This window comes from Poecilia reticulata, linkage group LG10, assembly GCF_000633615.1.
Source record: "Poecilia reticulata strain Guanapo linkage group LG10, Guppy_female_1.0+MT, whole genome shotgun sequence".
Classification (NCBI taxonomy): Eukaryota; Metazoa; Chordata; class Actinopteri; order Cyprinodontiformes; family Poeciliidae; genus Poecilia; species Poecilia reticulata.
In genome coordinates, this window is record NC_024340.1 from 28,096,842 (window position 1) to 28,123,805 (window position 26,964).

The 26,964-nt window shown below is 36.6% G+C and overlaps 1 long non-coding RNA gene across 1 annotated transcript; it reads right to left on the reverse strand.

Moving 5' to 3' along the window:
- Window positions 1-3,471: 3,471 nt before the first annotated feature.
- Window positions 3,472-26,964, reverse strand: LOC103471884 (uncharacterized). The gene is made up of 3 exons (XR_001776967.1): window positions 26,927-26,964; window positions 26,774-26,824; window positions 3,472-3,605 (listed from the first exon to the last, which is right to left on the reverse strand). It is a non-coding gene; the product is annotated as an uncharacterized LOC103471884 (long non-coding RNA).

Here is a 26,964-nt window from a genome sequence, read left to right on the forward strand (position 1 = left end):
TATACTGTTAGCACAGTATATATGTGCTGGTTACTAACAGAAGAACCTGTGAGACCCACAAACATTTTAACATAGATAATATTGTCAACAACTGCACCACTGCACAGATAAAAACAAAGGACTTTTTAACATAATATGCATTTTATTGTTCTGTTATTTAACTGTTGTCTTTTTCTAAGACTGAAACCAGCATATGTGACAAAATAAAGTCCAGTGTGCCAGGTGTGGGAGAAGTGGGAGTGGGAAGTGCCTGATAAGAAGACTTCTACCTCAGCTGGGTACATTTAAGGACGCCAGATAAGACCACCTTCTGTGATGCACACCCTGCTCAGGAAGCACTGTAAATGTTGTAAATGACGACCAACATAGACTTAATTGGAGGAACTTTGGAGGTCTTCCTGGTTACTGAAATTACCTTCCTGGAACAACAACGCTGTGCTCTGCAAATAATTAGAGCTGCCAAGAGCTTTCTTACCTTGTTGAACTGCAAGTTTCAATAACACAATCTTGCTGTAGTTTGCAGCTTATACACTAGATGTCCCCAAATCTTGTAAAGCGCACACACAGCGCATAACAGAAAAGTTATGCATAACAAATGCATGATCTCTGACTGATAAAGGCCTCAAAGACCCTGGAATGGCAGCAAGTAAATGTTAAACTCACATTTTACTCAAGACAGAAGCTTCTATAGAAATAACTGATACTTTAGCTGCAAAACACGACAATCAGAACACCTAGTAATGTCATATGAATGCAGACATGGATGCACCAGAAAGTGAAATTGCTTTTCCAACAACATGCAGATGTTTCCCTCTGGTGGACTGTCTATTTATGAGTTATTATTTAATATTTTAATATATGTATTTGTACAATTTGTAAATTACACAAAGTGGACTGTAGTTTCTGGTGGCTATATCTGACCAACAGAATTTTATTTGCATTCAACAGGACCTGTTTGACTATTTTAAATCTGTCTTTATAAAAGGAGCAAAAATTAATCCGTTCAGTTATTGATAAACTGATTCAATTTTGTTTTCTCTCAAACGTGCTAACAATTAAATCATTGGTTTTCCATGCTTCAGTCTACAGTAAACAGTAACAGGAGCAGCAAAAATCTGTGACAATGTCAATTTGAGTGTTAAATATTGTTATAAATACACTCAGATAGTGGTGAAGAGGTGGTGTAACTCTGACAAATAGTAGTTTTACACTAATTTACAGACATAATTTACAGGCCAGTACAGTAAGGTCACAAATTAATATGGCCATCAAAATCTGTGACCAGTATGATCCTGGCTATTTGAGGGTTGAATATTGTTTATGAGTGTGATATGACTGTAATGAAGAGGTGGCAGAAACATTAAAAATCATGTTAAAAACTACCAGAGCACTTAGAATCATGTCTTAATCGTTTAACGATTTATTAAACGGCCACAGTTGGTTCACATATTTTAATGACAGCAGATACAGGCATTCAGTGCGATGGACACACAGTTTACAGAGTCAAATACGAATCAATACATTATATTTTCTCTGTCAGTGCGATGGTAATAAAGGAGCCGTGAAGTTTACAATCCCAGCTGTTGCAGTATTTAGTTTACCTAAATACTCTTCTTCTCGCTGATCTTCAAGACGCACCTGCGCTCTGCGGTCACAGAAAATGATGGGCCACAGATTTTGATGTAACACCTGTTTGACTGCAAGATGGAGAATTAAAACCGATGATGAAAGGAATGAAGAGCCGTTAGTCATTAAACATGTCATATTCTAACTCACCTGCAGGTGTCACTGCTGCACCACTAAAAACCTTGCTTTTATCATCTCTGCTGTCACAAGACAAAAATTTAATTTTTGAACCCCCCCCCCCCCCACACACACACACACACAAACTGATTATTCCTCAAGAGATGATACTGTTTATAGCAGAGCTGTGCTGATAGAAATCTGGGAAAAAACAAAACGCCTGTTTTAAACTCCACTGGGAGTCAATGGTCAGTTCCCTGCCTGTTCATCTGATGATGTCTCTTTGAAGACACAAAGCTTCAATGCTGGCATAAACATAATCTTATCTTTTAAGAAATAAGTGAACAGTGAGCTACCAGCCAAGCTGTTAGACCGTCAGAATGGGCGAAGATGATAAAATAACAATTAAAACCACTTTTAAAGGAAAAACAGACGAGAAAAACTGTCAGTTTTTTGGTGCAATTTTAGATTTGATTGAGCAACCACTATTGAAACTCGTCCTGGGAGACTTTTGTGTAAGTAAATAACTTGAACAACAGTTTCTTCTTTGATAGATCCAGATGGAGATGAGACAGTGGAATAGCTTTTATTCTTGCTCTGCTAATTGCTTTGCTCACCTGTTTGCTGATCCTGAATAAAGATAAGAGAACAAAGATGCTCTCTTCTGTGATTCCTTTGAAACTGATATGAAACTGTTCACTGACGCATCAAACAAGACAGAGACAAATCGAGGCGAGCCAAGTGTGGTACAATTCATTGGACCACATATTATTTGGATGCCCTTTCAAAGTCACAGTGTACAAGTCTAGACTCACATCCATCAGGCATGAAGTTTATAACCACCTGCCTAGGAATTTGATGGGCAGGTTGGAAATCAAATATGATTTCCAACCTGCCCATCAATGAATGGACTCTTAACTAGATCCCTGAAGCTGTGATGTGGTAAATAACCAATTAAGTCTTAAAAGTTGCAAGAAGGGGCACCAATAATTGGACTTGGTTGTCCAGCACATCCCAGAGGATGGATTGGATTGAGATCAGTTTGCCTTTTGGCTCTTGTATTTGTTCACCAGGACAAAGAGCAGCACCTGCATTGCTGTAGACAAGACCACAATAGATTTATCCACCACTGTTCCATCCTACTATCTAGTACAGGTTCCTCTTTCTCTCTTCTGAGACACTGATTTCTGAACTGAAATGAATATCCGCTTCTTCCCATGGCTTAAGACTCAAAGGAAATTACTCTCAACCAGGCTGTTTCTCTCTCGCTTCTGTCTTGACTGTGTTCCACGTCAGTGCAGTCATGACCTGCACGTTGAAGGCCATGACTTGTAGATGTGAACAAATGCCAATACTTAGTATTTAAAAATAAAGTTCAGACTCAAAAGTTCTCAATCCAGAGACTCTCCTCTCCAACCTTGGGCCCTGAAGTCCTCAGTGACAATAGACAGCTCTGCTAGACTCCAACACACACTGGGAAAAAGTCAAGACTTTGGGTTGAAAAAACAGACTTAAGTTTTGCTTTGGTTATACAAGGACCAAGATACAGAGTTTAAGTGCATTACTGCCTCTGAAACATGGTTGCAAACCTTCTCTGGAGCCACAAAACACATTGACCAGAAAACTAAACTTCTATGACCCAACAGTACTTAAGAAAGTCCACTGGTTCAAGGCCAAAATGGAATCAAACCATGGATGCCAGTCTGCAGGTGTTCCACCAACAGCAAATGTCAGCCATCACACCAAGTCTTTTTTTATTTTATTTTAGTGGGCTTGTGAGAGTTGTATTTTTGTCCTGGGAACACTTTAAGATCCTCTCTGGAGAATGTTCTGGGGTTAGGCTTTTCTGGATTGGCTGCAATCTGAAAAAAAAAAAAAGAAACGTTTTCCACTTTTGATCTGCAGTGATTGCAGCTTACTGTAAAGATGTGTATTAAAGAGGAAGTTTTTAATAGGAAGGCTGGATGAGTGAGATTATGGCCCCAAATTTAAACTTCTCATTGAATAGGATACTTTTGGATATTCTAAGTTTATCATATTCTCAGTAAGTCAGGCATCAGAACAAATGAATTTTACCCTAATATAATGTATTTATGTACCGCAGCCCCATTGTCAATCTTCTTTGCTAGAAATTTATAACCAGATAAAATATGTCAGCCTTTCTGTTTGCAGCTGTGAATGTGATTAAGACATATTTAATTTTACAAACCAGACATTTCCAACAAATAAAGGGAACGACTTAGCAATAATTAAATTGAAAGCATTGTGTTACATCAGCAGGGGGACCAATTTCTAAAACTAAATAATTCTCGTGGCAGGAAACTGTACTGATGAGAGCTTTTAAAATTGGTTTAATGACAGTCTGATAAGAGATCTGAGTTTGAGATGACAGCTTGTGTTAAGTAGTAGTAATGCCTCTAATACTGATCTAATTTATTTTAACTTGGTCTAAACCTGAAGCAGTGCAAAACCAACCAAGGTTTTATATCCCGTTTTTCCACTGTGGGATATTAAAAAAAGATATATATATATATATATATATATATATAGCACAAAACCAGCTCCTGCAATTAAATTCTAACAGCACACCCAAACATAATGTTGCATCACATTGGTGGCCTATGGGAGGATTTATGGTGAGCCAAGAAAAATTTCCTACAGTTACATCAACACATGAAACACAGGTTAAGTCCTTAACTGATGGGATTTCTATAGTACGCTTTAACACAAACTTTGCAGACTAATAAGTTAAACATTTGAAAACATGGTCATAGAATCTATCTTTAAGCAGCACATTTACATTTCTTTATACACAAATAATAGTATTAAACTGGTATAAATTCACTTAGAACAAACGCTGTTTGCAAATGAATTCAACTTTAAAGTCATGTCTAGAAGATAATACGCCCTCTTATTTTTTAAGGTATTGTATATTAGGGCATGATAAACATTGTTCTTGCAGAACCAACAACATTTTGACTTCAAGAATAAAAAAAACTAAATAAAACTAACAGATTCCACTTATTTGAGATTATTCATTAAGCAAAGATGAGCCCAAAATTTTAAAGTTCTTTGAGAAAATAATGTTTCTGCTCCCTTAACATTTAAGATGAAAAGTACCAATTAAATGCTGCTTATCATTGTGAGTTTGATGGAAAAAGATACAAAATTGAGATAATCCATATCTTTAAATATGTACGATTGAAAGTAAAATTATTCTGAAAACTGGCAGATTCAGATTGAAAGTAATCTTTTAAAAATGATAATTTGTTGATGATTGTAAGTGGCAATGGCAATTGGGCCTTCTAATTTCAAAGACTGGGAGCTCATCACCAAAGATAAGGCATCAAGATACCTGTGGAAACATCCATAAAGCTGGTCTGCCATCATAAAAAGGGCTCGACTGGTGACATTCCAGGTTTTTCCATTGATCATTGACAAGGGCATAAATAATTCTAATGAAATTTACATTTTTCTTTCTAGTCATACTCCTTTTAAATTGTTTTCTCCTCATTTGCAAGAGGCTTCTTTCCTTGCAAGCATATGAATAATTTTGGTCTTAATTTTTAAAAGGTTCCAGGATTAGTTGAACATGTTGGCCTAAATATGTTGCAATTTTCCAATTACCCAAGAAATTGCTGTTTACGCTAAAACTCATAATCACTTAAAAAATGTACATGTTTTGATATATTTTTCTCCCATGGAGGTCGCCATTGTTTCACCAATGGGTTGATGATGCGTTTTGGTCCATTTTGTACTGGAATCTGCAGAGTGAACACGGGAAGGCAAATTTTACCCCAGTAGTTGTTTATCATATTGCATTGACTAGTGTAATTTTAGAAAATGCCACACTGTGTCACTACTGGCTGTAATTTAAAAAAAAAAAATCTAAATCTAAATTTAGGCGGCTCTGGATAATTTCCCAACCCAACTTCCAAAGGACCTAATCTGTACCCTGGACCTTTCTCCAGAACACTCATTTGCACCAGCAAACCCAAGGAAGGCTCCAACAGGTGATCATTACATTAACAAGCTAAAACTAAATACTGTGCTGAGACAGGCAGAGCTGGACGCTCTTTGAGATGCTAACAGGAGTTATACTGCCTGAGATACTGAAACCACCGATCCGACTGGACCCATGGAAATCCGGTGTTGGTGGTAAAGTCTGGTGTTGCTACCACCACACCAGACTCTACACAGAACAGCTGATACCGGACACAGCTCTACAACGCTGGGAGAAACATCAAAGACAAGTAGCGCTAATGGAGCCATTACTACTGGAAATGCTAACGGAGGTAGAACACCGGTACTGTGAAACCACTACCAACACCGAAAGAAGTGTTGGTTTGCCAACCAGAAACTGAGTTAAAGTAGTACTTACTGGATCACACCGTCCGACCAGAGGTAAGCGTCATTCATTGTTTCATTTACGAAGCTGAAGGCAGCAGTAGCAGCAAAACACCAGCTCCTATGGCCAACTCTGTCCTCTTCCTCTGTTTGGTCTTCCTCCTCCTCCTCCTCCTAATCTCTTGTGATTTCTACATTCCGATCGATTTCAATGCCCTTCGGTTCAAATTAAAAAGGCTCAACGTTACTCATTACTGTTTTGGCTTGAGGAGCCAGTCAGTTGGACCATTATCTGTCATTTACCCAGAAAGCATTGCAGCGTAAACATGGCGGCATTCCTGTGAAAATATTTTATTGAAATTTATAAAAACGAAATAACCTACAATATTATTACTGTATTGTTTTTACATCTGAAATGAATATTTCCCAAATAAGGTCTACTTTTATAACTAATCGTGGATCCCTTTAACATCTCCAGTGTCTACATTCAAAAAAAGTCTGGATTCCCCAGCAGCTGTCCATCAAATCTGGAAAAATGCAGATAATTAGCATGTCAAGTGAAGAATGCAAACAGTCTTTCATGATGCATTGTGAGTCAAATGCATCACACAGTCCAGACAAGGCACACCTTATCTATTTTCCCAGATGCAAAGCATGCAGCTCTGAGTGTTATCAGTTGCCACCATGTGAGAGTGGTGTATCAGACAGATAAAAACCTGAAGCTGTGCTCTGTAAAGAAGTGTTTAAATCTTTCACTGAACATCGAGCCACCTCTTTTAAAATGCCACCCGCAGTTCTTTCATTGCTGGGGCATAGATTTCATGTTTGTCACGGCAGAAAATAATAGCCTGGAAAGTGCTACTTTCAACCGTGATGAATGTGAAAAAGAAGAGCTTCATTTGAATGTGCTGACTGTGGGCGAGTGCATCCTATACCTCCCATAAAGAAGAGGGCATCCCTTGATTTGTCATTTTCCTCAGTAGGTGGTGTTGTGGTGGGAGGAAATAGGAGCAGAGTGGCAGATGGATCCCACAGGCATCCCATTAGGCAAAGTTTGCTTTTATTTCTTAAGTTACACTGGTATCAGATGCTCCCTGAAGAGCTGCTATGAAACACTTGTTTCCCACCATGTCTAAAGGTACTCTACAATAAAGCTTGAAGTCACGACTAAAAACTATTTGTAACAGTGCAGATTTACTTTTTTCACACTTAGTGTTTCAGTTAACCAAACACAGACAATACCATTTAAAGATTACCTGGAAACATATAAAAAGTAGCTTTCAAATATTACTTGTAAGTAATAAAGGAAAAATCCAATAAACTAACCCCCTTCATCAGTTATGGGTTAACTGCGATTAACATTTTCATAAATTTGATTTGTATTATCCCATCTGAAAACTTTAAGTAGGCTAAAAAAAGGTCTCAAAAATCATTAACTGTTCTAGAGAAACTCAAAGAGCGATGAGAAAAAGAACAACTAAAATCTGTTAGTCTGTTAGGTTGCAAAACAACCCTATCAAACAACTACATGCATTCCTTAAAACTTCAACTGAAATAAACCCAAAACATGGTCTCCCTCTTTATCATTTTGATGGTGGAAGTGTAATTAATGGATGGATGGATGGATGGATGGATGGATGGATGGATTTGCCTTGTTTTAGGCTTTGAGTGTCATGATGTCAAAGTGCAGACAAGAGAACAGAATGTTCCATGGTTTAATGAAAAGAAAGTCCAAAACACTTACAAAAACTAAAAAATCCAGAACATGAGCCGAGGATCAACCGTGACACAGAGTAAACAAAGAAACCGGAGCAAACAGAAGGAACCAGTGGCAAGTAATGAGTTCGGGAGGTTTATAGGTAGGTACAGAGAAGGGAGTAGAGATGACAAAAGAACCAATTAGGAAAACTAACTGCAGCTGGGAAGAGAGTGAGTGAAGCTTGATGAGGCAAATGACTAGCAGCTGGAGAAGGGGAATAAATTCTTCTTTAGTTTTTACCAACTACTCATTGCCTTTCCTCAAATTCTCCTGAGAAAAGTATTTTTCAAAAGACAAAATATCTCTAATTTCCTTTCATTACCATTTAACTGAGCAACCGCATCTTAAAATTTCAGTTCCTCATTAAAACCTATCTCTATACTCAATCTTCTTTGAGTCACATATAGAGGGGGATAAATGGCAGAGTAACTAAAGCAAAAAAGATTAAACTACAAGGGGGAGAACCTAAATAATGACAGAAATAATTATCAAATCTAATAAAATAAATTCAAGACTTAAAGACCTCATACAATGCCATATTAGGACCGTTGTAGATGGAAAAAAGGAAGAATAAATTTCTACCAAAAAACTCAATTTTGTGCTTAATCTAAGAAATGTTTTCGAAAATATTTCGAAAATGTCTAATTTTGAAAAGTGCAACATTTTTCACTCTTGAAACTCAGAAATTTCATGTTTTTTCATAGAAAAACATATGTAGTCTAGAATTTTTTTCTCTCGCACATTTTCGACTTTCTAGAATATTTATGAGTTTTTTGTTGGAAGTTTGTTCCTCCTTTTTCCCCTTCTATGTACAATGGCCCTAATATGCAGCAGTGGTTTCAGCTGCATATTAGAACAATGTCTCCTTAGTGGGAGATATTGTTCACAAATAGAGAAAATGTGTAAAAGTGGTGAACTTTCCGAGGTGTGGCCATCCTACCAAAATTGCAATGGACCCCTGCCTATTTATAGGTCAGTATTTGTGGATTCATATATTCTGTGGAACCAAACTATTCATGGAAAATCAGCATATTTGTGTTTTTTCAAACAGATCATGTTTAAAATACTAGAAATAAAATGCAGCTGGGAATCTGAAATACATATGTGCAGTGTCCCTTACCCACTATTGGCTGGTGTTTATTTTCCTAGGTGTTAATTGGCTGAACCCCCGTAAGAGTTGAGACAAAGAAGATTGTAGATGTAAGCTTCTGCTGTAGTGCTGAGATGGTTTCCACTGTTAGCATTAACGCATATATTCAAGAGGCAGTTAAACAATTTTAGAAAGGCTCTCAATATTAGTGGATTTTCGCTCATTTTGAGCGGCTGTGGTCCCTGAGGTTCATTGTACTCAAAAAGCACGTTAACGACTCATCCTGGAGGTCACTATGCAACATCTAAGGCAGTGTGGGTCTCTTTCGCATCAATTAAGGCCAGACCTCATAATTCCACAGTAAGAAAGAGTTACAAGGTGAAAACCACTGCAGATACAGCGAGCCTTTGATGTATCTGAATTAAATGAACTCTGAAAGAGAGGGCAGAAGGGGTGTGAATTCCTTCACAGCAATGTAAAACACTCATTGTTGAATATTACAAACAGGTTTTTATTATATGTATTTCATATATATTAGGTTTATGAAGCAACTTCTATTTGTAGACAGCCAAGTTGGCGTTTTTCTCCTAAAAATGGAATCATCTGCTTTTTGGTTGATATTAAACTACTCTGATTTAAGTGTAGCAATAAAGCAAAATCTGATGAAATATGCAAGTGGAAAAACTGTGCATACCTCTGTAGGTGTATAATTACCATTAGACCTTGAGGTAACACTAAAAAATGCAGAAGTATTTTTAAAAATCTAAATTGCCGTACTCAGTTTAAAGCTACAGAAATATTCAGCTTCTGTATAATAAAACTACAAGTAACCTTCAGATTGAAAGGGCGAAATGGTTAAAAACCATTAGTCTTCAGGAAGCTGGGGCTGAAAGTTGGCAAGCTCCAGCAGAGTTCCACTGAGGTCGGGAGATGTTCTGTAATTTCCGACCCCGAGCTAATCTGTGCAGCATGCTGTGTGGTGAGAGTGAGATTTCTTCTACCCGGGGGTGGGGGGGAGATGAAGGATTTGTTGCATTTGAACTCCCTCATGTCTTCCTTGTCGTGTCTGTAATTAAATATGTGCTCCCTGGGAGACAGCGGGGTTCTGAGTAATAAAAAGCCTGCTTTGTGAGCTTCCACATCGCTCTCTGCCGCTACACTCACGCTGTTTTAGGTTATGCCTTTCAGCATGGCGACAAACCCCAAAACAGACATTACATGCAGTTTTAACGCTCACAAAGTAAAATGTTTGACTCAACCTAGGATTATATCTACCCAAACCATGTGACATATTTTCTCATGCAGTTGAATCATCTCAATCTAAGAAAATAATCTGAACAGGAAATTCTTTCCATGTAATCTTAGGTAGGACATTTTCTTCTTAAAAGCTGAGCCATGCTTTAGCATTTTTCAGTAATTTTGTTTCCTTTTGCTTCCAAGGAGACAGAATAGAATTTCCTGTAAATTTGCAAAGAAAACAAGAAATATGTTGAACAACTGAAGTATTATATATATATATAAAATGTTAAGATTTGTTTTGTTTGTTTTTATCTTACCAAAAAAATGGTTAAGATAAATGTGATCTTAAAAAAGTGAGGTTCATGGTCATTGTCACCTTCAGATTACAAAAAACAATTAAATTTGATAAAAATAATTATTGGTTTTAAAGTAGCTTTATTCCACATTTTTGCAGATATTTCAGAGGAGTGGCAGGACAACACGGATGCAGTATTCAAATTGGACTGACAATATTCACCCAACTGCTGTTGAGAGTTCAAAATGAATTATGAAGTGTAGGTACAATAATAACTCCTTGACACAATTTCAGACATTCAGTCTGAAATTCAGGCTCTGAAGATTAAACTTGTTTCTAAATTAAGTTGCTGCAATGTGAGCCTCTGTTGATATGGGGACACAGATCTTTGCTTTTTTAACTCGGCATAAATCCACTTTTATCGCTCCTGCATTCCTCAGGATAAATGTCCTCCACAGAAAACTATTGTTATCACTGTGCAAACAATAGCACAGTGCATGTGTATCCTCCTCACTCTCTCTTAAGGTATTTCTATTAGCAGAACTGAATGATTTGTTTGTAAGGTTTATCTCATATTACCAACTCAGAAGGCAAACGATCTGACTCAGAGTTCACCAATACTGGTTTATCAATGTTTGCCTGTGATTTATATGGTGATGATAAGCCTGCAGATTTGACAATAGAAAGCAGACGAAGGGAAATGCGGTGCTTATTGCATTAGCTCAGATTCATCCTGTCTAAGATCATAAACTCTTAAACTTTGCGCACAACTATTAGGCAAGTCTCATCTTTGAGATTATTTTTATAAATCACCAGCTACAGTGGTCTTAATTAATCCAAAGCATTGGTAAACGGTAAACATGTTTTAGAAATACTAGAAGTGAGGTTTTGGCTTCCTTAGAAAAATATCAATATGTGCATAATTATTGGGCAACTATCACTATTACACTTTTAACTGAAAAACACATTTTCCCATGTTAACTTTTTTTATTTTGTTGCAGAATATAACTGAGTGTAGAGATTGAATGTTTTTGTTTGTTTAAAGGAAGTGGTTCCTTCCCACTGCTGCCAGATGCTTCATAAGGATAGACAACTAACTTTTTACCAATAGCTATTATAGCATCCACTGCATTTGACTATATTGCATTAGAATTACAATATTTTATTTCATGTAACTGAATCCACATCTGTTAATATGACTGGAAACTAAACCGGATTTATGTCAGTCAATATAACTGGAAATGAATTAGACCTGTTTGTCTTGCCAAATGCGTTGGTGTGGCGTTTACTGTGAACGGGTTTCCAGTCTGTGACATGGAAACACACTAGACAGCCAACCATGCCCACACCCACTATTCAAAGTCAATTATACATCACAATTCAATCCAAATATAAACCAAATGCATCAAGTTTAATTTATTATTTCAAATGGTAAAATTTCCTGCTAAGGAAACCCAGCTGACTGCAACAGGTCAGAGTTTGTAGTAACCCCTCCTCCTGAGCATGAATGTGACAACATCAGACTCCCTGTAGACAGGAAGAAACCTTCAGCAGAACTTGGCTCAGTGTGAGCATCCATCTGCCTTGGCCAACTGAGGGTTTGAAGTCAGTTGGACTTTGCTGGCTCACACACTTTCATTATTGCTTTGTTTACAGTTATTAATTTTCTTTTTATCAACTTGTTCAGGACTTTTAAGTTTTTAAAGTTCTAACTACACCTTTGGGGAATCTTTTAACAAGTTTTACTAACAAATTTGTTCCAGAATTACATTAGATTAGAATCATCTGCTCTTGTGCTAAAGCCCCTCACAGGTGTGGTTTTCCTGCTCTTTAGTGTTATGTTGCTGAACTGGGATCATTGTTTCAGTCCAGCATTATTTCCAGACAATTCCCCCATTACCAAGAGCTTTCTTTAATGGACAAATGTAAGCCGCGGGCCAACACAATCATTTTCAACTCTGCTGCTCTGTGAAATGACTCACCATTAGCTCCACTGAGGTAGCTGTCAACGCTCTAATCTCTGGCCTTTTAAAAAATCTAATTAAAGGAGAGGTTTTCAGGGTGTTTACACAAAAACACGGTCATATTCTTGAGAACAGTGGCCTTGTTGATGAGTAGGATCATTGAGGTTGCCCTCCAGTCTTTACAACATGTCAGATAGTTGATGGACTGTGTGGGAGGCAGGTCACCTGCATCATCCACCCAACCCCTCCAACTCCCACACCACCTCCAACCTCCCTCGGGATGATGAGGGTGGTGGACAGATGAGTGTTGACTAAGTGATGCTGACACACCATTACTCGCCCACCTCTGTTTGGCTGAGGCTAAAAATCCTGCATGTTTGTGTTCCCAAGTACAGCGTGCATGATTCCTACTGACAAACTGGAGCGCAATCTGTTTCATGACCTTAATCAAGAATAATTTATGTCTGACATGTAACTGTATTTCAACAGATTTTAAACAAAGGAGAATAGAAGGACATCTAACTTGTGGCAAACAACCTTTTGTTAAAGATTATCTATTGTACTTCCTTGGACAGGTTATACTTGCACATGAAAATGGCTGTAAACAGAGATGCGAATATACAACCACCCATCTTTGAAAAGCAGTAGTGAAGCCTCCTACACAACCAACAAGAATGCAGCAGGTAGCCGGTCAACAACAAAAGACTGTCTTTTCCAGCAGACAATGTACAGTGTATACAGCGGTAAAACCAACTGACCAAAGGTGCATGGAGCTTATCTGCACCTTGTGTGGCTGATTTGAGCTATGGCTCTCTAAGCAGAGGCTATAGTCACGACACTCTTAAGATCTCCCAGAATAGGCTGCGAGTGTTGCTGGTGAAGGACGTTGGCCTCCTTCTCCTGAGCTGTTAACCCTAAAATCCAATTTTATATAAATAGAACATAGGGGTATAAATGGACAAAAAGAAAAAGTGAAAAGAAATCACGAGTTAGGACTTGCAATGATTAAAGAAATGAGACAAAACAAAGAAGAGGAGCAGAAAACATGATCTAGAGAAGAAAGAAGGTGAGTGGGTTATAAGTGAGGAAGAGGAGTTGAATGTTTGGTGTCAGCTTTCTGCCACTCTGCCTTTGTGAAAGCAGAATGGTAATGCTGCTGCTGCTGGGGGTTGAAAGTGGGTCTCTACCTGTGACTCAGTGGCCACAGCTGTCAGTCAAACTCAACCTGTGTGCCTGAGGAATATGGTAAACCTGCCAGTGTGGTCCCAGAGAGCCTGAGAGAAGGGAATCTAACAGAGCAGCAGAGTGACGGCCGAATCAGACTTTCAGCTGCTCGCTGCAGTTCAGGGAACACCTGCAGGTAAGAGACACAGAACATACCCCCATCTCTGCAACTGCTTTGTAGTTTTTTTTAGAAGGTGTAATAGTATGCCAGGTTCTTCTACCTGCAGGCGATGTTGGAGGTAACTATTCAGTCGGCTAACAGTGCACTTTTTCTCCTTCTCAAATTCCACTTCTCCACCTTTCATTTATTAGGTTCAAGAGGCTTTTTTTTTTACAAGTTCAGACAAAACAAAGTTGGTTTATTTCAGACAGCTCTGTATCGTATTTTATGCTTCTGCTTTCACACGAATAAGTACAAAATTTCAAATTCTGTTAATAAATGAGTTACTACCAGGCATGTGGTTATTTTTGAGTGTCAAGTTTAAGAATCTAATAGATGTTGAAAGAAATGATTTGTGCACAAAAAAGTAATCAAATAAAAGCAATTGTATAAACAAACATCAGACCAGATTTAAACCATGTTAAACTCACCTCTGCTTTTCATGAACTGATAAATAACTGTACGTAATTGAAGAAAGCAAAGGATAGATGGATGGTTTGTGTTGGACTTCTTTAGCAATTCCGAGGGTCAGATCACAAAAAATTTAATTTGCAACATTAAGTGTGTCAAAGGTGCCGATTGACACTCTTTAATTGAGGTGATACATTTTTAGCACTAGAATTGGTTTGGTCAATCCAGCCTCTGATTAACATCCCAATGTGTGGTGGTTTGTTATCCGTCACACATTAAGATTGCATATTAAAAAAATTATCATCTGTAGTAGGTTTCTGGGTTCCCTACATTGCTTGACCTACCTGGAAATTGGATTTGTTTTGATAGATTGTGAGCTTGAGAGATTTTTTTAGAACCTAACCCAGTTTTAAACTTCTCAACTCTTCCTTACACATCTACTGTGGTTTTTGGTCTTCATTATGCAGTTTGTTCAGTAATGCTCTCTACACCTCTGAGGTTTTATTTATTTGATATAATTACAAAATGAACTCTTATTTTCTAATTAGTTGACTATTAAATGCATTTAGAGATAGTAAAGGGTACTAACTACCACTGAACCACATTTTTTCATATTTTTTTTTACTCCACTTTTAGGCATAAAGTGCTGCCTTGTGTCTACAATATGAAATTCCAATAAATACACTGAATGTTGCAGATGTAACGTGACAAAATGAGTGAAAGCAGTATTCACCCAATGGGTCAAATAGACAAATATGAATGTAATCACAACAAAAGTAGACGTAAAAATGAATTTTGTAGCATTAAGCTTAACCACAATTAAGTTTTTTTTAATTGACTAAAATATAAATGCCTCCTGTCACTTTCCATATTTATTAGGAATTTGGTGTTTATGTTTTTGCAGGTAAACTGCTCCGTTCTCTGTTTATGTAAATGAGGCCTTGATCTAATTTCTTTCTGGAGAAAAAAATCTGATATATTCTGCAGTCCTTTGCCCTTTGTCTGACATGTATTTTATCCAGAAGGTTAAAATATTTCACTTCCTAGAGTATGCAGAATGATTAGGGAAAGTGAATCTAAATGACTTTCAGTAGGCAATAATTTGTCATTTTTACTTGGCTGCTTGTCTCACTGTTTGAAAGCGCAGCGTGAAGCTTTAATGTCTATTTTATGGCACATTGGCACAGGGTGCCATATTTAATTAATTCTGGTAAGTGCCAACAGTTCTGCCATTATTTTTGCCAAAACCCAGGAGGAGTTCAAGTGCTACATAAATAAAATAAAAAAATAAGCAGAAATCTTTTGTTACCTGTAAATTTCTTTGACAGTACGGGAATATACTAAACATGTGCTGTTGGTGTGTTTTGGATGACTAACTATTTTTCTACTTCTTTAGTCCACATTGAAAATCAAGAAATTTATTAGATAACTGCCAGGAAATGTAATTTAATAGCCACTCATAACCCAAGATAAATACTTATAGCTGCAAAAATTGTAAAACATTTTCCACTTGCATCCATCCTCTAATCCAGTGGTGTCCAAATGTTTTGCCGTGTCGGCCAGAAATGAAGTTTTATAGTTCCTGTGGGTCATAGAAACCAGGTTGCTATTTAAGTAACAATAAAAAACTATTTGGATTTTTTTACCAGCTCAAAAATAAACTAGACACAATATTTTTAAAGATGGAGAAAAGTAACTGACAATCTTTAAACGTGAGCTTTATTGAAGCTGTTGGCACACAGACGTCTCCAGAGTCTTGACAGATCAACAGGTAGATAATTAAATATCACTGGCAGAGGAATTGCCAGTTATTGTCAAGGCAGATAGCAGAAAATACTGTTATATATTATATATCTATCAATCTGGCAATCTGTATTGCCACATTGCCAGAATAAAGGGTTTCTTGTCGAAACAGGCCACAGAAAAGCTGGTGTGTGGCTTTATTTTCAGTAGGTTAGATTACCTGAACAATGTCTATATGTAACCTCATCCAAAATCCCTTAAATCAGGACTATAAACATCTAGCAAAGCATCCTGAAACATGGGAAACACTCAGTTTCTTCCGACAGTAAAGAGATGACAATAAGTGCTCGAATTGGAGGGAAGAATCAATGCATTATCACAGCGCTGGAGTTGTGGACTCATCCTGACAGCCTGTCTTTTCTCTGCACTGTCTAATTCAGCAGTGAAGAAAATCAAAACACCAGCTGCTACGACTCCTTCTGGCTCACATCAGCAAAAAAATCCCTTCCATCACTAAAAACTGACAGATGCCACAGTCTTTGTGGTTACATCTCTTCAATCTCAACTTACTGCTGCATGAACATCATAGTGGGAACACTGTACACCTTATACATTTTGAACAAGCAAATAAATGAAGCTGACATATAAGCATATAAAGATGTTATTTTCAGTATATGGAGAGGAGCTACTTTGGAACTTCTGATTTGTTTCAGTAAATCAGCAGATAGTTTTCATAAATAAATATTTTTCAAGTATTTGTGCTTTGAGGATGGAATTCAAAGAAACATTGCTTTGACAGTAAAAATCAAATAAAGTTTGTGAAGGAATTGTATTTATGACTTGCAGCAGTTGCTGCAGAAAATTCTTGTGTTAGACAATTGCGCATATGTCAGTCTGTCGACTTTGTTCTGATCAAACTTTGACAACTTGTCTTTTCTGTTCCCATCTTCAGTCAGTCTGAATTTTTCTCTGCTATTACCAATTCCTCTACACCAGAGCACAGCTTCTTTTTCTATTTGAATGTACCAGAAACTTTCTAAAAGTAACTGAACAACATCTACAAAATGTAATACAAGTTCAAACTGATTGTCTTTGTCCTATTGGGTCAAACCTAGAAGATTTCCTTGTTTTTTCCTTGAGCACCACAAGGCTGCTGACATTTATGATTTTAAACAAGCAATGGTTAAAATCATTTTTTTTTTTTTGAGTGTTTTCTTATTTTGAAACATTCTGAAACTATAATTAATTCCAAGGTGCTTTCTTACTGTTTTTTGCCTCAAATGATCAACTATGCTATGGATAGTTGATCATGGATGACTTCATATGGCTATGGATGGAGTTCGGATTACATATTTCCATTCGAGATACCATCCAAAATGATTCTCAGATTAATTCCCCCATTATTGTTTGGAAATTCTCATTTGTCCAAGGAAAAAAATTAGTAAGTTTACGCCATCAGTCTTTGAAAAGCAAGTTAAGAAACTGAAGCCAACAAACTGAAAACTTCAAGAACCACAAGAACAACTTAAAATTACAAATCCTTGTCATAAATTGCTGAAGCACATGCAGCAAAATTAAATCGCATCATCACTAAAGTCTTTGGTGTATCCATGTTATTGTGATTTAGCATTTGGTTTTGATGATTTTGTATCAAAAAATAAACTCTGGGAAAAAAAAATCATTCTTGTAAGGTGACTCCCAAGGCAAACAAGACACATTTGAAGCATCATGTCATGCAGTCACAGCTGCTTTATCTGCTGTCACAGCATGAAAGAGGAGAGTTTTCTGTGAATGAGAAGTCCTGTGATTTCTGACACTCCCTTTCAAAGAAATCAAGAGAAAGCATGCAAGTTGAAGCTTTACTGTTGGAAAGGTGTGACAAGAACTCTTGAGGGGAACATCGGTATAGATAAAACATAGTTCAAAGCACCAGAGTGCATTTTGGGTGATTTATTCACTGGTGATGCTACTGAGACATGAACAAATTCAGGAAAGTCTGATCAGATTTACGTCCTGGGTTTCCTTCAAACAAAAATGGTGTGACAAACACACTGAGCTTTTATTAATAAAATAATAATAAAAGACAAACTGGAATAAAGTTAAAGGAATAACTGTTGTTTTCATCAGTTGTTCCTACATCATACAAAGCTTCACTCACAACCAAAACATATTTATATTAGTATATTTGTTCAGACGAGTTATCTGAATCTGAGGGATTTTCATATTTTGTTACGTTACAACCACAAACCTCAAAGTATTTTATCTTGAATTCATGTGACAAACCAAAATAAAGTAGGGATAATCATAAAGTAAAAGCTAAATGATAAAGTTTTGTGCAAACAGAATCAAAAAATGTTTGGAGTGCTTTTCATATCAACTCCTAAATATAATGCAAAGCTGTAATGGTTAATGAATGAAAGACATGCAGAACTCATTCCACAGCTCAGGAAAAGTTAAAATATGTTTACTGATAAGCACACAGATTCTTCGCAAGGTAGAGATTTGGCTTAGTCAGCACTGAATGTTGTTTAAAAATTAAACAGGATATCAGTTTACCAGGAATTGTTTCACCCACTGTACCACATAGAGAAGAAACGCCCATTCACTGAAAACCAAAGATGGTGACATAAGAGGTAATGGTTTCTCCTGTCAAGTGGCAGAATATTAATCTAGTTGGTTCACTGAATGAAGTATACCACGACTAGCACATGCAATTACTTGGGAAGGTAAGGTAAGATCATTTTATTTACATAGCACATTTTCAGCAACAAGGCAATTCAAAGTGCTTTACATGAATTAAAAGGAAATACAAACAAAATAACAAACCAAAGGAAAGAAGAAATAAGAGGAAAGAAAACTAATCTAATGTTCTAAAGTATGTAAACTAAGTGATCCTGCTCAGGTTTGCTAAGTATCTAATTCCATTTCTAAATAGTGAGTATAGTTTCTGATAAAATAAGCTAAAGAGTGACTGATCTAATTCCTTAGTAACCTAAGCATTATTTTGTGGGAATATCTTTCTTCAGCAGGAGCAGGAAAGCTGGTCAAAGTTTGATAAAGATGGATGGAGCTAAATCCAGGGTGATCCTGAAAGAAATCCTATTAGAGTCTGGGGAGACCCAGTAAGTTCACTTTTACACAATTCTACAGCCACTGATAATTGATTTTGCTGAGTAAAGAATATAAATATTAAACAAGTTTAGACGGTCTGTAAATGCTCTGTAAAAGTGTGGTTATCTGTTCTGAGTACTCTGTCCTGCTGAGTTTTAGTCTCTCAGTTTAATATGCTGATAAGCGGTCATTCATTTGAGCTTTTTCGGGAAGCTGAAGTGTGAAAATAAGGAACAGAAACTAAGCGACACAACTTTCTGAACAAGTAGAGAAGTTAAGACAAGAATAAATCACACTGCATACTATTTAAAGTTGATGGTGTTTCTGCTTGGACAAAAGTGACCTCAAAGATCACCTAGAAGGCCTTGGGATAAGTTTTTTTTACACCAATCAGTGAGAAACAGGAACATCTGGAACATCCCATTTGTGCATTTTACATGAATCTGCAGTGAAAAAAAATCCTTCTAGTTTTCTATGTTGACCAGAAGTTGGTGGAAGCATTTTTGACTTCAGCTTTACTCAGCATGAAGACATTTGAAGTGGAAAATATGTATGTATGTTTTTTTGTCATTTATATTAATCAGATGTTTTGCTTATGTGGATTTTTTTAGATTCGGTCTAACACTAGTCATATCCATATAAAGTACAGTGCATTATGCAGTTAGAGTATGTTATTCATGCCAATTTTAAGGGGTAATATAAAGTATTTGGTTGATCATTTTCTAAAAAAAATGTTTTAATTATTTTGCATTTACATTTTCAAATTGCAAGTATTACAGTTATGCTTAATTAACATGACTGAATTCAGTTTAACAGAGTTTTTGGTTCATGCAAAGAAACTGCATATTTGTCTAATTTTATTAAAAACTAACAGCAAATAAAATAAAATATTTAGATGATAACTTTTGTTGCTTGCTTGCAATTGTTTCTGTTAAACAGTTAAAATTTTCAAGATAAAAAACAGAGACAGATTACAGCACGGACAATGGCATGTATCACCTCGTGAGTAAAGGTGCAGTGTACCTCTGAAAACTAAAAAAACATTAAACTTCCTACATTGTGGTGGTTATGAACATGATTGTTAGTTTATAGTGTCAAAAAAGAAAAGGAGCCATTTTTACTGTTCTTTGGTGGGGGGTCTGTATGCATCAGCCGTGAATCCCAGTCTATATGCCGATTCTGTCAGACTCTATGGGAAACATCTGTGATGTAAAAATTCTGACACTCCAGACAAAAAAATCACAATGTCTACTGAGTTTTATTTTATACAACCTGACTTTGTGATTTGTTCTCAAATGCTGACAGATGACAAAAGTAGGAGTTAAATGGTGCATAAAGAGACGAGTGCTCATGGAAATGTGCTTTGTTTTTATGGTTCAGTTCAATTTTTTTTTAAAGTTTTTATTATATAAATGAAATCAATGTCACACTCTATTTAAATTCTGAATTTTATTAATAACTAACTGTATATTTTGACAGTTTTGAGAATGTGAAAGGAACTTTTTTTTTTCCTGTAGAAATCTTCTATTTAAGTAAAATATTAAGAAATGTTTTTAAATAATTTTTACAAATCGGGAAAATCTGTTTCAGCATCTATCAGCATCTATTTAGTATTGATTAAAAAAAAGCAACTACTCATTTGTCTTTTGTGAATATAGGGGACGATGATGGAACGAAGCAGCGACACAGATGTGTGCCCATTTGGCTCGGGTTACTCTGCACCGTTCTTTTGGCTGGAAATATTGAACAGGTTGTCCACTGTGAGTAAATTTTGAGGTGACACTTTTATGGGCGATATGTGAGAAACATGCAGCTAAAAGTAAAAAACCTGGTGAAATAGTTATGAGCAATGTTGCACATTAGCAGCTCTAAATATGGATAACACATTAACAATATTTTATTCCTCAAAAGTTTTCACATCTCTGAGAGATGTTCATATTGGGTCACATTACATCTACACTCTCCATTGTATTTTATAGGTATTTTATGCATTGAGCCAACACAAAGTGGTGCATGATTGTGAAGTTGAAAGAAAAAATTCCAAATTCTTTACAGATAAAAATCTGAAAGTCTGATGTGCCTTTAGAATTACTCCCCATTGAGTCCAATACCACAAAATAAAATTTAGCTAATTAGCTTTTTCCTAATGTGTGTAAGTTTGACTTGAGTCTACATTCACTTGGCTCTTCCTCCTGACAGGAACCAGATACAAAGAAATTAATTTATATCAAAGTTTATTCCTGCATTAAATGGTTAAGTTAAAGTTCAAACTGTTCAGGCAAAAATGTCACTATTGGCAGATTTTGGTCTTAGGTCATTTCGCAAATATACTCTACCTTAAGTTTGCTGGTCACAGAAAATGAAATTTAAATATATGGAAGTTGTAACAGCAAATGTAAAAAAGATTAATGGGTTGGGAAACTTTTGCAAGGCAGCATAGAATATTGATGGCTTCTTTCATACATTCTTGTTTTTTTTCCTCTTAAATGAACCGTCTGGAGACATGTTGCAGGACCACCTACTGATCTGACGCTACTCCAGGCAGACATCACTTATTATCTCAATGTCTTCCAGTTTAAAAAAACCTATAAACAACCTTGTTAAAATCCAGTACAGCTGTCAGCAATCAAAAAACAATAAACGGCTGTCTGCTGGAACTTTTAGAAGATAGGATTTATCATTATTATTATTTGGGAAAATGTTTTCCCCTTTTCATTTGGATTATATAAATCAGTGTATTCATTGAATGCTGAGGTATTTTGCGTCTATTTGCTTTAATTGTTTCTGAAGCTGACTATACCGGCTAAGATTTAAATGCATCTCGATCATATTAAAAGAAAGTCTTTTCAGCAGAATGTCACATGTTGACCTACATACACACAGCCCCTGTGTTCAGAGTAAATCTCACTGACTGCCACTGAGCCTTTGGATTTTTTTTTTTACAACTTTCTGTTCACAAGATAAAATCTTCAGCGTGTTTGTGTTGACACTGAACTCAGTGGAGTCAGTAATTATTTGATGCTGCTTTGCTCCACTTATTTTTTTTAGTTAACATAATTAAGATAATAATAAGCAAACCTGTTGATCGCCTATCTCTGGTGGTCTATTGAGAGGCCACTGCATGATCTTACAATGATTTCATTTACATTTGAAGAAGGTAGCAGATATATGGACAAATGGAACATATTTTAAAAATTAGAAAGACTACAGACACGTTGAAAACAATCCGATAAATATATCATTTAGTACCACATATGGAAGTGGCACAGACTGGATTTATTTCTTAGCTGAAAAGATTGGAATTGGGCTATTCAAACTGCCATCAAAAAATTGGATATGGGGAAAAAGAAAGACTGCTGTGTGAGCACAACCCTTGTCTACTTTCATTATAGCTAAATGTCTTACCATTTAAGTGTGATTTTAGTATCAAGTCTGGCACTGAGAATAAATATGCAGAATAAACAGCAAATCTACTGATTGATTATTGTTTTGTTCACAGATAAGATTAAATGTCCTGAATTAGTAGATGCACCTCAAGCCAACAACAACAAGGAACAAGGAACATTTTTTTCCTTGTTCCTTGTTGGAACAAGGAAAAAGGAAAACTCCTGGCTTGATTGACAAGCCAGGAGGTCATGTCAACCAACATGACCTCCTGGCTGCGGAAAACAACAGAATACAGAGTCAACATGATGTCTTATTTGTAGAAAATCAACAGTTAGATTTCCTACTGAAGAATCTGACTGAAAACAACAAGCAGTTGCAGCAAAGTTGCAGATCGCTGACAGCAGAAAGAGACGAGTTGGGATCCATTTTAAGGTCTGAGACAAACAAGAGAGACCAACTCCTAGCAAATTACAGTTGCTTAAAAACAGAATGTGACCAGTTAAAAAAAGAGCTATGAAGTCCTAGAGAGGACTTTCAATGACTTACAAAGTGATCACAATAACCTGACTGCAGTTATTGGTCAGGTAAACTCCAAATACAAAGATCTACAAAGAGAAAAGGAGGGATTACAAACACTATTTTCTCTAGAAACAAAAAGGGATCAATCAGAAAGCAATTGCTCTTCACTCAGTATAGAGAAGGATCAGCTGCAAGAAAGCTTTGATGTGCTAAACAAAAGCAAAGTTCAAATTGAGACAAACTACAGTTTACTCTGGAGAAAAAAAGAGTTACTACAAGCAAGCTACAATCATCTGACAAAGGAAAAGGAGGATTTACAGGCAAGATGCAAAAACTTGACCAACTCTACAAACCTGTTAAAGATGAATGACAAGATGACTGAAAAACCAACTGGTAAAGACTTTCTCTAACCATTTTAAATCATTCATTTAATCTGTTTAAGAATCATCTTCACTGGCCGAATTGGAACTGAGGGTGTCATGGCCTGCTGTGCTCCAAAACCAAAATTATTCTAACACTGTAAGTGGTTTATTTCTTGAATGCACTTCAGACTGGATTGCTTTAACAATGTCACTTATTTCTAGCAAAAATAAAGACGATAATTAAATTGGTTTTACAAGTTGATATAGATGAAAGCTAACTTAATCTGAGTTTACAAGTTAAGAGAGTGGTCAAAAAATATTTCTTAAAAATCCCCCGTCATCACATCTGACAAAGAAAAAAAAAAAACTCCACCTTGCCCCCAGTGTGTTCTTAATCTCAGAAATTAATGTGTCTAAAAGTTTCTAAAATAATCATTAAAATTCCAAAAAAAAAAAAAATGTAATAACAGATTTACCAAACAAACAAAAGCATGTTCTACGTGTTTAAAGAAAGAACTAGATTTATAGAACTTATGTGTATCTAGGCCTGTCACGATAACAAATTTTGCTGAGCGATTAATTGTCTAAAAAATTATTACGGAGGGGAATCCCAAACAGCTGACACGGCGCTACCAGAAGTCCAGCGGACATAGGAGATGATATGTGGAAACATTAATGTTTATTCAACATTTCGTACAAAGAATATATTAATGACAAGGGGGGGAGTTGGAGCCAAATCACTACCGCAGTTGATGAACCTGGTAACTTTTCAGCTGTTCTTCGTTAACGTGACATAAATAGGATATAATGATGTTCATTCAGTCAGGACTTTACGCTGACTCTAGCCACATGCATCACAGGTAGATTCTAGTAAAGCATTCATTAATGCCTGATTTAAAAATTTGTCAACTGGACTTGTAGCCATTATTTTGTGCCCAGGTGGCTGGACACTACACGTCACGACGAACCCGATCGAACCGTTATACCTAGGATTTCTGTCGGCTAATGTGTGGTCTGTCAAGTCTTGAAAATGGGCCGACAGTCGGCCGACAACTCGTGTCGTGTGCGCTGGACATTAAACTAAGGAAATGAGGAAGGGAGGGTCAGTGGAGAGCACCGGAGCTGAGCCTTTTTTCATTCAGTGTCAGCAACAGAAAGAATAAAAGGCAGGAAGAGACGATAAAGCCGATAATTAAAATGAGGTCGATAGGTTTAATTTAAAGTGCGATTAATTAATTTATCGTTTATCACGACAGGCCTTTGTTCAGAAAATGATCCCATGATTCAATGGGATTGCAGTACGAACTAAAGTGAGTGCAAAATGAATTAGCTGGATGCAAAAAATGAGCAAAAAACAAAAGTTATTTTGTAGAAAATAATTAAAAGAGTTTAACAATCACAGCTGGCAAGAACAATAACAAGAACAACAATAATAATTACAACCCCAGTCCTATTGAGCTCAGTGTTTGTCTTTTTAGTCTTTAAGTCAAAATGTGCCTCTAAGTGAAATTATTTTTCTGTCCAGTTGTTACCACATGGATGTTCACTCTGGAGAGAAGTATAAGGTTCTTCGAGGAATCTCCAATTCTGCTCTGGGCACAGGCTCGCCAAAAGGAATCCAGGAATCAGATTCAGAAAAGAAAAAAAAAAACTGGAGTTGAGCTAATAAAACCTTTATTCCTGTCTTACAGTTAGCTACACCTAAGTTTTTAATCTTCATTTCTTGTCTTTTTTTAATTCAATATATATTTTATAGCACATGAAATTATTTTTAACCATGTAAAACAAATAAATGAAATGTTTTTTTAACCATAAAATTATTATTAATGCTTTGTAAGGATTTAAATAAATCATTATTAAATAATTGTTTAAGGTTTTGTAAATCATGACATGAAATACAATTAATTAGAGGTGTGCCGATCGATCGGCCACCGATCACAATCGGCTGATTTCCGTGAAAAAGTGTATGATCGGTGATCGCCGATCACGGTCTCTTGTTGCCGATACCGATCACCTGCTTCTCATTTCTCAGCCTGCCTGTGCAGCTGGTCTCCTCTTTCCTTCACTCTGCGCAAACGYGCAGCAACAAATCCTAAGCGATGTGGAACTATAACGCACTGAGTGAATGGGGAAGTTTGCGTGTTGTAGCGGAAAATTGAAGCAGGTCAAAATGAATCTAATATGGCATAAGAACAATGCCATACTTGACGGAGTTTGGCTACATCGAGACTCACTGAAGTAAAAAAGACATATGGAGGATCAAATAGCAGGTAAAGCAGCGCACAGCTACAAACACTCACCCGGATTAGCATGACGGTTAGAAAGCTAAAAAAATAACACGCAAAAATAATTTAAGTCTTCGAGCTGCGATGTAAGACGCTGGTTCTGCTCTCGCTGTTGAACCGCTGCTATGCGCTACCGGTAGTAATATTTCACAGACGGAGCGCCGCTTCTGCTCCACCTGGTAGTGACTCTCACACCGAACCTGTTTAAAGCTGCAGCATCTAACCTAAAAAAAATACATTTTACATACGTATTAAAACTTTCACTGTCCTAACATGAGACAGATAATCTCTGAAAAAAGAATCGATCTCCTCCCTGTTCTGCATAATTACTCCGCTCAGTCAGAAACAGCCAATCAGAACTAGCAGTAATCAGCTAGCCGCCATGCTAACAGGAAGCTTTCATTCAGTAACTCTGGATTGTTTATTGTAATGGATCCTGTATTTGCATTTGAATGTTAAGTTTTATACTTGAATTTTTTTGGCAATGTTGAGAAGTTTTATTTTGACTCTTGGCATTATTTAGCCGCTTCTGATCCTCCATATGTTATCAGTCTGTTAAAGATAGTATTACTATAGCAGTACAATTTGCACAATACCTGTTTTGTTTAGTCTTCTTCTTGGAAAAAGTTATTAAAAACAAGTTTTCTCTAAATTAAGGTGAATTTATGGTTCCTTTTTCCATATAATGTAACCGGTAGTGCTTATGATTAAAAACATAATAATTATGTGATCGGAGCTCATGGGTGATAGGAATCGGCAGGAAACCTGATCGGCACATCTCTACAATTAATGTATCATTCTACCAAGAATTTGTCTTTATAGCGCTAATCTCCTATAGAGTCATACTTTGTATCAGTACAATCCTCTCTGGGCTACTGAAAACTTCATGCTGTTTACAAAAGTTACATTTAACATCAATAAACATTGCATTCAACTGAAAATAAAAACAGTACACAAAAAACTTAAAAGTGTTTCCTTATACTGCTTAAATCTTATTGGTTAATACCATACTTTACAGAAATAACATTTCCGGGGCTTTTAATCAGGAATAAATTCACCCGCGACGCTAGCAAAACGCTAGCATATAGCATACGCTAGCATATTTTCTCCAGCAAGCACAGGGTTTTAACTCACCAAGATGAGGTATCAAAAGAGACAGCTACACGGTTTCTCTAGCTCGCTCTCCTGTCAACTCAACATAACATATATTCAAAATTAACTCCTGGAAAGCGCAGTTACTTGTTTAGAATACTTTTCAACATTAGAATTCACCAACATATGACTCACAAAGTTCAGCACCGTGTGCCTACCGTCCGGCCTCTTCC